This window comes from Sinohyriopsis cumingii, chromosome 2 (genome assembly GCF_028554795.1).
Source record: "Sinohyriopsis cumingii isolate HCF-2022 chromosome 2, ASM2855479v2, whole genome shotgun sequence".
Classification (NCBI taxonomy): Eukaryota; Metazoa; Mollusca; class Bivalvia; order Unionida; family Unionidae; genus Sinohyriopsis; species Sinohyriopsis cumingii.
The window spans coordinates 132,510,397-132,521,263 of record NC_142962.1 but is presented as its reverse complement, the minus strand read 5'-3'; positions in this window follow the sequence as shown (position 1 = coordinate 132,521,263).

Below are 10,867 nucleotides of genomic sequence, written 5' to 3'. Positions count from 1 at the left end.
TTAATACTGGCCGCCATGTATGGCCTAACGTGTGCTGAAAAATGGCGTTAAACCCCACAACAATAACAACAACAACAAGAGATTGAAGATAAAAGTTGGAATAGATGGATGTAGACCATGAACACATGGTGGAGCAACGATAAACAAAGCAAACAGAAGGGAAATGGTAACATTTAGATCACGGTCTCTATCTAACGTTCATGCTGCTTTTTTATATCAGTTATATCATGTACAACTTAGAGATAATATAAGGTACACTAGGAAAACAAGGTAGCAAGGCGGGAGAGCCAACGACATACAATAAAATTCTCTTCATCATCGTAACAACTATCACAACGCAGAAATTGTGAAGGCTTTGCTCGCAGTGCTTTGAAATGGATTAGTTTTCCAGGGACTTGTAAAACCCTTATCCGCAGTAAACCTTGAAATACATTGCATTACGTTTTGATTGTATAATCCTTATGTATTCTCAGAAGGAGTTATTTAGGTTCGTTTTTGTTTTCCTGGTTATGTAGGATGTCGCGTCGCAGTAAATTTAGACAATAGCAATTGTGTCCATTTTTGTATAATTTATATAGTGCTACCTAAAAGCCTGTCGGTAATGTCATTCTCATTTAGATGTGCTGTGCAATTTCGTAGATGTTGCCCCTTAAAAACCATTTGTGTATACTTTAAAGCCACTTTTTATGCCCTCCAAAGTAACAAATATTTAAAATATTTTCTTTTAAAATTTCAATTTAGTAAAGTTTATGTCACATTTTTACACTATTGTACTCCTCATTTTTTTATATAAAGTTTGAATCCCCATCTAGATCCTCGTATTGAAAATAAACAAATGTTTAATACAAAGTGTTCTTGATAGAAACAATGTACTGTAAAACACCCCAGTATAGTACTAATTTGTAAATTTTGGTGCTGTGTAATTGCAGACATATTTTAATTGACAATGATATAGGAATGGCCAATTTGGATTTATACTTCTCTCAGATACAATTGTGGAACGATCAGAAGAACGCAACATTTTCGTACCAATCGCGAAACCTGTCATTATCCACTTAGTATATTTTTATCAGAGTCATTCAGCGCCTCTGTTTGAAATCCAAAACCATTTACGGTTCCATTCCGGAAGATCGGATCGACCAGCCAGAAAATGTTTGTATGGTCCAGAAACTATCATGCTCATTATATTGCAATAGAGAATCCAGTGTCAAAAGATATTTGATCCAATTATTAAACCGTCTACCAGATCTGCTTCTAATGCTTTACCATCTGACTTTGAGAAGGAAAGTAAATCTCTCCAGTAACAATTTGAGATGCAACTATCCTAAAGCAAGTATGTTTTAGACACCTGAACTCAAGGACAGAGAGTTGTAATCAGCTACATTGTTTCTCACGAAACCTCACATTTATCCAAAAAGAGGATTCATTTTACACCTTTGGCTAGTTTGGGACATCTTTGCTCAGAAATGAACAGTCTGATTTTGCGATGAAAGAATACGGGAGAAATAACGATAAATTATTTAACCATTCAATCTATGAGCCATATTGTAGGGTCTTTTGTGGATGGACAATAACAGTTGTGTTCAGCAGAGATGCCAAAGTCTCCGTATAATTTTAATTTTATTGTACTTCAGTACTGCTTTATTTTATATCTCAGAGAAACGTTAGAGAAAATTCATATCAGTCATTTGTCAAAATGATAAATAGAACTGATACAATAAAATCTGATAGAGCACATTTGATGTTATGTTTCAAATAATTAATTAGAAAAATATATACAATTTTACATTTTGTGTTTATCAAAGCATCGGAAACATTAATGCATGGTGCTATCGTGACTAAACCAATTTAGCCTTGAATGCTTCCTCACAATCTGTAAATTTGTTATCGTGCTAAAAGCATGTTGGCGATTGCATTGTGATGGAATAAAAACATTAAAAAATATAAACTGATTAATTGTAAGTGAGATATTCACTTAAATCGTACAATTTTCTTTTGGATATGTACATTAAACATCTTAACATCCTAAAGGCAAATCACAACAGAAATAGTTTTAAAGAAAAGATTACATTTTCTGTCCCAGTACAACATATGAAAGCATGACAATTGGTAACGATGTGTTTTATCAAATAACTCCAAAAGGACGTATGGATGAAATACGTTACGGGAACTTGTTTTCATATTAAATGGATAAGCAGCTTATTTTTGAATGTCATACAGATTGACGCATGTTCTCACTCAAATGCACCGTTACTTTGCACAATGGCTGCAGAGTAAAATATTTAGGTCAATGCAGTTTGAAAAATCTTCAGGTTTAGCCAGATATAAATGTTTTCAGTGCTAACAATTAATTCGTTTGTCAACAGTACCATTTTGCCAAGGGAGTAATTTAACAAATTAACATCGATATTAAGTAAGCGCAAAAATATATAATGTGATAGAGTATATTTTGTGCTGCAAAATGTTGTCTATTATTTGACGTGGTCTGTACTATACAATACTTATCTAATCTGTTGCTTCTCTTTCTTATAACATTTAGCACATTTAAAACACACTGAATATATTACACATATATTTGTAATAAACCTCTGATCACGAACCGTTTCAAATTATATGCAAAATTACATATGCGCCAAAAACTGAATGTTTGAAGAGACAATATGGCTGACCTAAAATCAGATATATAACTATTATTGAAAATGGAATTTTCTCTAAAATGTATTGATTATGCTGTCATCGGATTAATCTACAATTTAAATATGAAGGTCTAGTTACGTAAACATTTGCTACTTCTAAATATTTAGGTAAATTTAGGAATCTTTCATGGATGATAGAATTCCCCAAGACTTTAAATATGTACTATTTACACTTTTGAATGACTGCTTGTTGGAAGCAGGACATAACAGATACTCTTTCAGTTTTGGAAGCGTAATGTGTTTCGGTTACAGTTTAGTACTATTTGCTTTTTTATATTAATGATTTTCTTCACACTTAGAAAGAATCATTAGGAAGGTAATATAACTCAGTCTATGACACGCACAATATATTTAAGGGCTCAAATAATGTGTCTACATTTATTCATATTTATTAAACCTCTTTATAGATTTTATATACTGAATTAATCGTTATGACAATAAGACAATTCATTCAGAGATACGATCGCCCATCCTTTCTCACACTTATATCCAGATCCAGGTTGCATTTTACAGCAATGCTCTGATCATGAGCTGATCACGCTGGCACAGGGCGTCTTTCAACTCTTCACGATTACATGAGCTGATCACGCTGGCACAAGACGTCTTTACGATTACTGTATGTGATCCGATTTAGAAATATTACAGAAACATTTCATACTAAGTCTGAGGAAAATTGAAAAGCGAAACACGATATAGTATAAACGTCCTCTTAAATTTTATTCTTTGTCCCTGATACTTAACTCGTAAAATGACGTCCGGATATTATTTTGTGATACTTAATACATCGTAAACAGTACAGCAGAAGCTATTGATTAAACAAATGTATACTTTACCGCCGCTCACAAGGTTCAGATTTGCTGACACACCAAGGACAAATTCGGCAACATCATTGCGAAGACGGAATAATAATGGATACAATCAGATTGCATAAGAGTACAATACATGTTTTATTTAATTTTTCTAATTATTTTCTAAAATGCAACTGAAAATTATATAGTTGCCATCCATTGTTTCCTTTATACGTTGTTATTTCCTGTGTAAGAAAGCACAGCATTAACTTTCGGACACAATTTGTTTCTATAATATCACAAACAGGGACTAAACAAAACTTTTTTTCATATTGTATTGGTGCGTAGGTTATGTTGTTCGCCATTTACACTCAAATTTGGCATGACTAGCATAAATCAATTTAACCAGCGCAATAAAATAATTTAAACAGTCGTAATTCGAAAACCTAACATAAACATCACCTGAAAAATAACAATAACATAGAACAACTTATGACACATACATCAATATAACTATAATTAGATAAGACGTTAAACGGACGTGATCTGTCATTAATAGAGAGACAAATACTCCCATCTTGCATAAAAGTGTTTCATCTTGTATGAATTCTAGAACCCAAGCAAATCCCATGTCACCGGAAACGTGATTTTGCAAAATCTCACAAAACATGGTTTATACCTGACACTTACAGTCCATACCCCAACCCCCCAACCCCCAGCCCTAAAGAGGTTGACTCTAAAAAAATATTTTGAAATCTTGCCTTTTTATCAAATGTTTGATAGAGTAATGATCGTAACACAGGAAGTGGAAGCCTAGTTAGATTATAATATTTTTTATGTTTAAAATTTTCTCAGTGCTGCTTAACATAGATTCTTCCTCATTGTCTAGATTTTCCATTGCCCCTCGCTTCATTTTTAGAAACGTTGGGTTACAGTTTCCACAAAAACCGTCAATAAATCTAGCAAATGTTGTGTCTAATGATGGCTTTAGGATCATGAGTACAGGCAGTATACGCACACTGGGTCATTCCATTGAACAAGTCCTCTTTGCCAGACTGTCTTCCGGATTGATTATTCTTGTGGAAAGTTCCAAATACTCCGCTACTACATAACTTGATTTCCTAAGATGTGACTCCTTTGGGGTAGTATGATATATATGCTTTAAAATATTTTAGAATTTGGAAAATAAATTGGAATGGTATTCATCCTGATTTTAGGAACGACGTACTGGTGTAGATTCATGTTGCCATGTTTCCATTTTTCCATCCCTTTGGTCTAAATTAGGCTTGTAATTTCATCCACAGGCACTACATAGTTTGGCTAGTTTGCTCACCATTTTGTATTAAGTAGTGATCTTTGCCTTTGATATACCGTATATACTCACTTATAAGTCGAGTCAAACTGCAAACAACAAATATCCTGATCTGCCGTAGCAAAAGGCGTACGTAGATCAGGGTTCATACTCTAAAAAATTGCACAGCCTCAGATATATATCAGTGCATTCTGCTACGGCAGACCTGGGTATATGAAGTCTGCTGTTGGACTCGTCTTATGAGCGACTGCATACGGTATGCGTCTTTGTCCATTTCTTGCCTTTGTAGTTTGTGAAAATCTTCTTACACGCATGTTTTGTCCATTCCTCTATATGATTGTTTAAGGCTCCCATTTCTGTGGACCTACTTTTTCTGAATCATTTGTTTACAAGTAATATATGTGTGGAAAACACATATATGAAAAGATGAAGAAAACTATATGTTTTTGTAGAGTGTCTGCATGATTGGAATAATTTATTTTAATCACAATTGTTAGTGTAAGCTTTTGTACCCATCTTTTACTTGTGCTAAATGGGAGGATTCTACAGTAAGGTCCCCATCTCCATGAATTTGTATTAAATTTGTTCGCTTGATCCAGTCCAACTCGATTTCATCCTGTTACAACCGGATAACTACAACATTTAACAAGCCCATACACATGAATATCAAGACGAACTATTTGCACTTACACGCTCTTTTAAAAGCTTAATCAATATTGTTCGGTATTGAAGCATTATAAATTAGGAACTATACATTCTGATTTTGCGACTTAAGCATGTTGTAAACAAAATATCATGAAGTGATTGAAGATATGGAAGTTATTGCCTTCATTGCTAAATATTAGACACCTACACAAATCTGAGAAATTTATCCTGTGGAAAAAGACTCTACGTATGCTGGACAGTAACAATAAATTCAATCAGCATGGAAGAGCAATGGCTGATTTGGAGTTTTCCCTCGCAACGTTCTCCTTAAATTGATCCCAGAAGAACAGGATATTTTCTTTGAAATTGATGGCTAAATTATGCCTCGGACACGCTTAATATGTAAGAGCTTCTGAGAGCTTAGACCACCTGCCCACATCCCATACACTATATAATGTACCCGACCCTGCCATGCTTTCCCAGATGATATGCGAACACTTTATCAGTATCGTCACATTAATATGAATGATATGTGAACTTAATACGCATAATGTTTGTGTCACTTAAAAATAAAAATATCTTAGCTTTATAAAATTTCGTTGACGTCAAAGAAAATTCGACAGTAATTATTTATTTAAAATATGCATTTGAAATATTCAAGTACTTATGGACCTTTAGAGTAATACATTATACTGGACTTTTATGAACTCATTCAAATACATTCTGGATTGGTCATTTGTGTGACATCATGACATTCAATGGTTATACTATTAGTTTTGCATCAGATTGTTCTAGGTGATGAATTCGATATTAAAATGAATCAGACATTACTAATTTGTACTAAGTGATCAACTTGATATTAAAACTTCCAAAATAGTAAAACAAAAGCTTTTCACCTCAGAGGTGTGGAACTGGTAGCTGATTTTTCAAGAATATCCACAAAAGCAGGTAAAATGTATTTTTCAATCGTAATCTGAGAAAGACACAATCCATCATAAAAGTTAGCATTGAACACTCTTCAAAATCGAATGGAACGTTTTTAACACATAGAAAGCAAACACATAATTGACTAGCATTCGATTTGATAAAAATTGGAAACTAGGAGAAAATAATATAAACTAAATAAAGGATGTATTAATTTCCTATGTTAATACCGGATATATTTCATCGAGTAGTACCAACAACATGGTATTTTAAAGAGATGCTTCGATACTGGTTAAATTATATAGTTTGGTCCCAAAGACATAACACAAACGTTTGAAGTTCCACATAGATTCCGTTGGTGTTTTAGTCGTTAAGATCGCTGCACATTACAATGTTGCTATTATTACAACTCTGTTGTATTAAACTAAGTAACAGAAAGGAAACGAAGCCAACAATTTATGACCTGGAATACAAAGTGATAACTCGAAAGGCAATTACGTTATTGTAAACTAATTTCCAAATAATTCTAAATGTAATATAGCAGATAAAAAGGTATAGAATGCTCCAAATAAATTCAAAACGTATTGTCTGTACAGATGTACCAATGATATAATCCAGAATACTTTTGAGTGAGTCCTTAATAATCCAAAATTAGTTGTATAGGCCAAACAGTCAAAGAGCACGTTGTAATTCAATACATAATTTAAATTTTAAAAAAACTCTCAAATTATATCTGAACACAACAGTAAATGATTCCATGGTCTGATTTAAAACAGGAATGAAGAATTTGTTTCCAAAAACTTATTTGTATAAACCCCACATGTCTCATATCGCAATTCCAAATAATTTGAATAAATAATTCTTCTTAAATTATATGTAGGCACAGCCTTGAATGATTCCGAAGACTAATTTAAAACAGGAATAAATATTGTTTTACAAATACAGCTTTATATACATCCCACTTGACCGACGTCGCAACAGCATTCTCTGAAAATTTAATACAAAATTACACAATATTGTCAACAACTTCATTTACAGAGCATACAGGACTCGTAAACAAGGTTAGACCTTGAATAGTCAAATGGCCAAAAATCTACCCTCAATCAAGGAAAAAGTTCAGATACACAATAGAAATTAAAAATGCATAACAATATAACACACAGTCGAGAGGCGTATGACATAAATAGCATGATACGATTCTCTGTTTTACCGTGTCTCTATGGAAATATTATGAAATTCGTTCCCGAGATAACATCCATTTGGTCACTTAAAATTAATATGACGCCACTTTTACTAACTTGTACACATTTTGTTGTTCTAATAAGAAGATTAATACCAATATAAGAAGCGTATCATCAATAGACCAGGCAAATATTGTGAAGGAGGTGGAATTTGAAGTTTACAGTTACCTTTAATAGTCAATCCACAAGATGGTCGAGGATAACGAAAACAAATGAAATGTCATTTAGGATGAAAGAGAATGACAGGTCTGAACGAGAATGAAATCATGTTTTCTGCCACATTTTTCAGAACACTTTGGTCGTAATTGCTTGCATTTCTTACATATTCTGGCTGTGAAACCTACATGCAAATCTTCAGTCAGTAAATGGATTTAAAAACATATGAACATAAAACATACTGTTGGGTAGGAGTAGACTGAAAATTAATAAACTTGAAATATCCACTCAGTGTTGGAGAAGAATGCATGAAGTGGTATGCGTGTGGATCGATGCTATATAATGGTTGTGGTGTAATCACGAACCTCAAATTGGAAGACGGTGTTCTTCATTTCTACTTCCGATATCAGAAGAATATGTTCAAGAGTAAAACGAATACTTTAGCACAATTCTCAGGTCATCAGCTATCGAAAAAGGTTATTTTAAATCATAGATCACATCATGGCGTATTTTAAAGCACCTTCATACATCATGAAGAGTCGTATTTATATAATCCCTTCTTGTGAGGGATCACAATCTCTTGCCTTAATGAGTCTTAAACATTAGATTTACTGTTAATTGTTTCAAGAGGGAGCCAGTTGAAATAACACCAATTGCCAAAACGCTAACTGCTTGACATCTATTCGATATTGCTCTCCTATCACAACGGAATGTGCTTTTTAAAACTGAAATATACTTTAAAATACTCAAAGGTTTTGTCACAATAAATAAAAGCGCAGATCAATATCTTGTTCGTGTTTTGTAGAGACCGAATCCATTTTTCAACACTTTTGCTAGCTCCCGACATAACATTTAGCTACTGAACACTTACAAATAGGCTAAATTATCCTTATGCCTATAAATCGATTGATTTGATTTCCTACTCTGGCGTTCATTAATACACGGCTTTCAAAGAAACCAAGCAGAAATTCAAAGAGTCATAATGAGTGAAATTGTTCCTTATTGCCCGTCATGCCTCCATGTGGTTGGTATCAATAAGATCAATTTTTCTTGACACTATAAATCTTCTTTTTGAAACCAACATAGATTGAGAATTTAAAGAAAAATTCACGACAAATAAATTTCCTAGATTCGGTCATTGGCTTTTAGCACCGGCCAGTGAGTTATCTCAATTGTTCATTTGGACGTAGGGCAAATTGGACTGATTTCAAGCAATATGTGAAACATATGTTATGCGCACATAAGACATGCACTTATCTTAAAATTAGTATATGCACACAAACGGCATGCACAGAGCTTCAATTGGCATTATGTATTGTAGATGTCTAATTCTTCGTGATATTCATTGTGGAACACTTTCATGCATGGTTTGATTTGATAATATCTTAAAAACTTTTACTTTAGTCTGAATTTGATCATGAAAACTCAGAGAACCGTCTGCATTTCATCACTCTACTGCGAAGTGAAAAATGGTTACAATTTGAATCTATCACACTTTTTCTATATAACTACTATCAAATTATCAATAAATGCATAGTTCGTGGTGAATCCTAATTTTTTGGAAAACGTCAGGCAACATCCTTTATAATAAGATCAACTATTATTTAATTAAAACATAAAATCCAGGTGGACAAATCTTATGAGAACATTCTACTTTCATCGTTTCTTGAAAATAATTTTAAAAGTTGATAATTATCCACATAATTTTAAATCTATTATTTGACTTTCTAAAATAGCTCTTTACAAAGTTGCATTTAGTTCATTGAAGAATACGAAACTAATTATTGTCATTCTAACTCAGATAGATGACTCCGAAACTTTTATTCCTCCTTATCTCATAGGGGGCTGAGAGGTAAGTACTGCGGGCTCACGACCTAAAGGGTGCGTGTTCGAATTCTACAATTCGACCAGCTATCATGATGTGCATTGGCATTCTACGTTAATCGCCCTGGTACTAAAAACATTTCATCTGTTATTGTGTCCCAAAACACCAAAAGTCAAAATAAATCATCCTGAGGAGAAAAAAACAAATTTCAGATTTTCGAATAATTACGTGCGCTTACACTCGAAGTCATGTTCTCTGTATTGATTATATGTGTACTGGATATTAACTTCAAGAACCATTGACATAAAATTAAATATTACTAGAACCGTCTAGTAGCAGAATAACATGGAGAGAGACAGAGACAGATGCGGAGACAGAGACAGAGAGACAAAAACAGAGACAGAGACAGAGAGAGAGAGACAGAGAGAAAGACAGACACAGAGAAAGAGAGAGAAATTTTAAATAAAATTGTCGACAGTGCAATTTCGAAAGATTGTTAATTGAATATCACTCCAATATTGGAAGAGAATAAAGGAGCAATGTGATCGGTGAAGCAATTATTTTCATATTTAAAGAATGGTTAAAGCAATACTATGATAATCTATTATTTGCTTTTAAATCGTGATGCTCACCTCAAATGCAATGCAAAGATATTTCCTTATTATGTATTGAAAAGAATTTATTCGGGATGTTTTTCTGCACATGGTGACAGCACATTTGGTCGGCTATGTGCTTAGATCGTATACAATTTCCACAAGTACAATATAAATAAATTTCTCAATCATCAAATGGCAGCAGCATATGCAAACAGCTTAAGTTTCCAGCTCTCACTCTCTTACAAGTATGTAATATTTGCAGAGAAAAATCATAGCGAAATCAATGTCCTTGAAGATTACAAATGAGTCAAACTCAATGTGTAATGGTTAGTACCATGTCCATTAAAACAAATAGCTGTATGTACTTAATCAATTCCAGCGTTAATAATTTTACATTTGATCATGGTGTTTTTTTTATAGATAAAATATATATGTTTTTGGGATTCAAGAATAATTTAAAATAAATAAATATAAAAATTAATGGACCAGAGACACATTATATACCTTATTATTTCAATAGATCAATAATCGAGTTGTTAGCTCTATCATTGAAGGACCATTCGAACATGATTGCTTCTTAATGTACAATTCATGTAGTTTAATAGAATATAGAAACTGCACCCTCCGTTTGCATTTTCTTTCACTAATTTGAGACAGTATCTCAAAAGAAGGTGTCATCTTTAT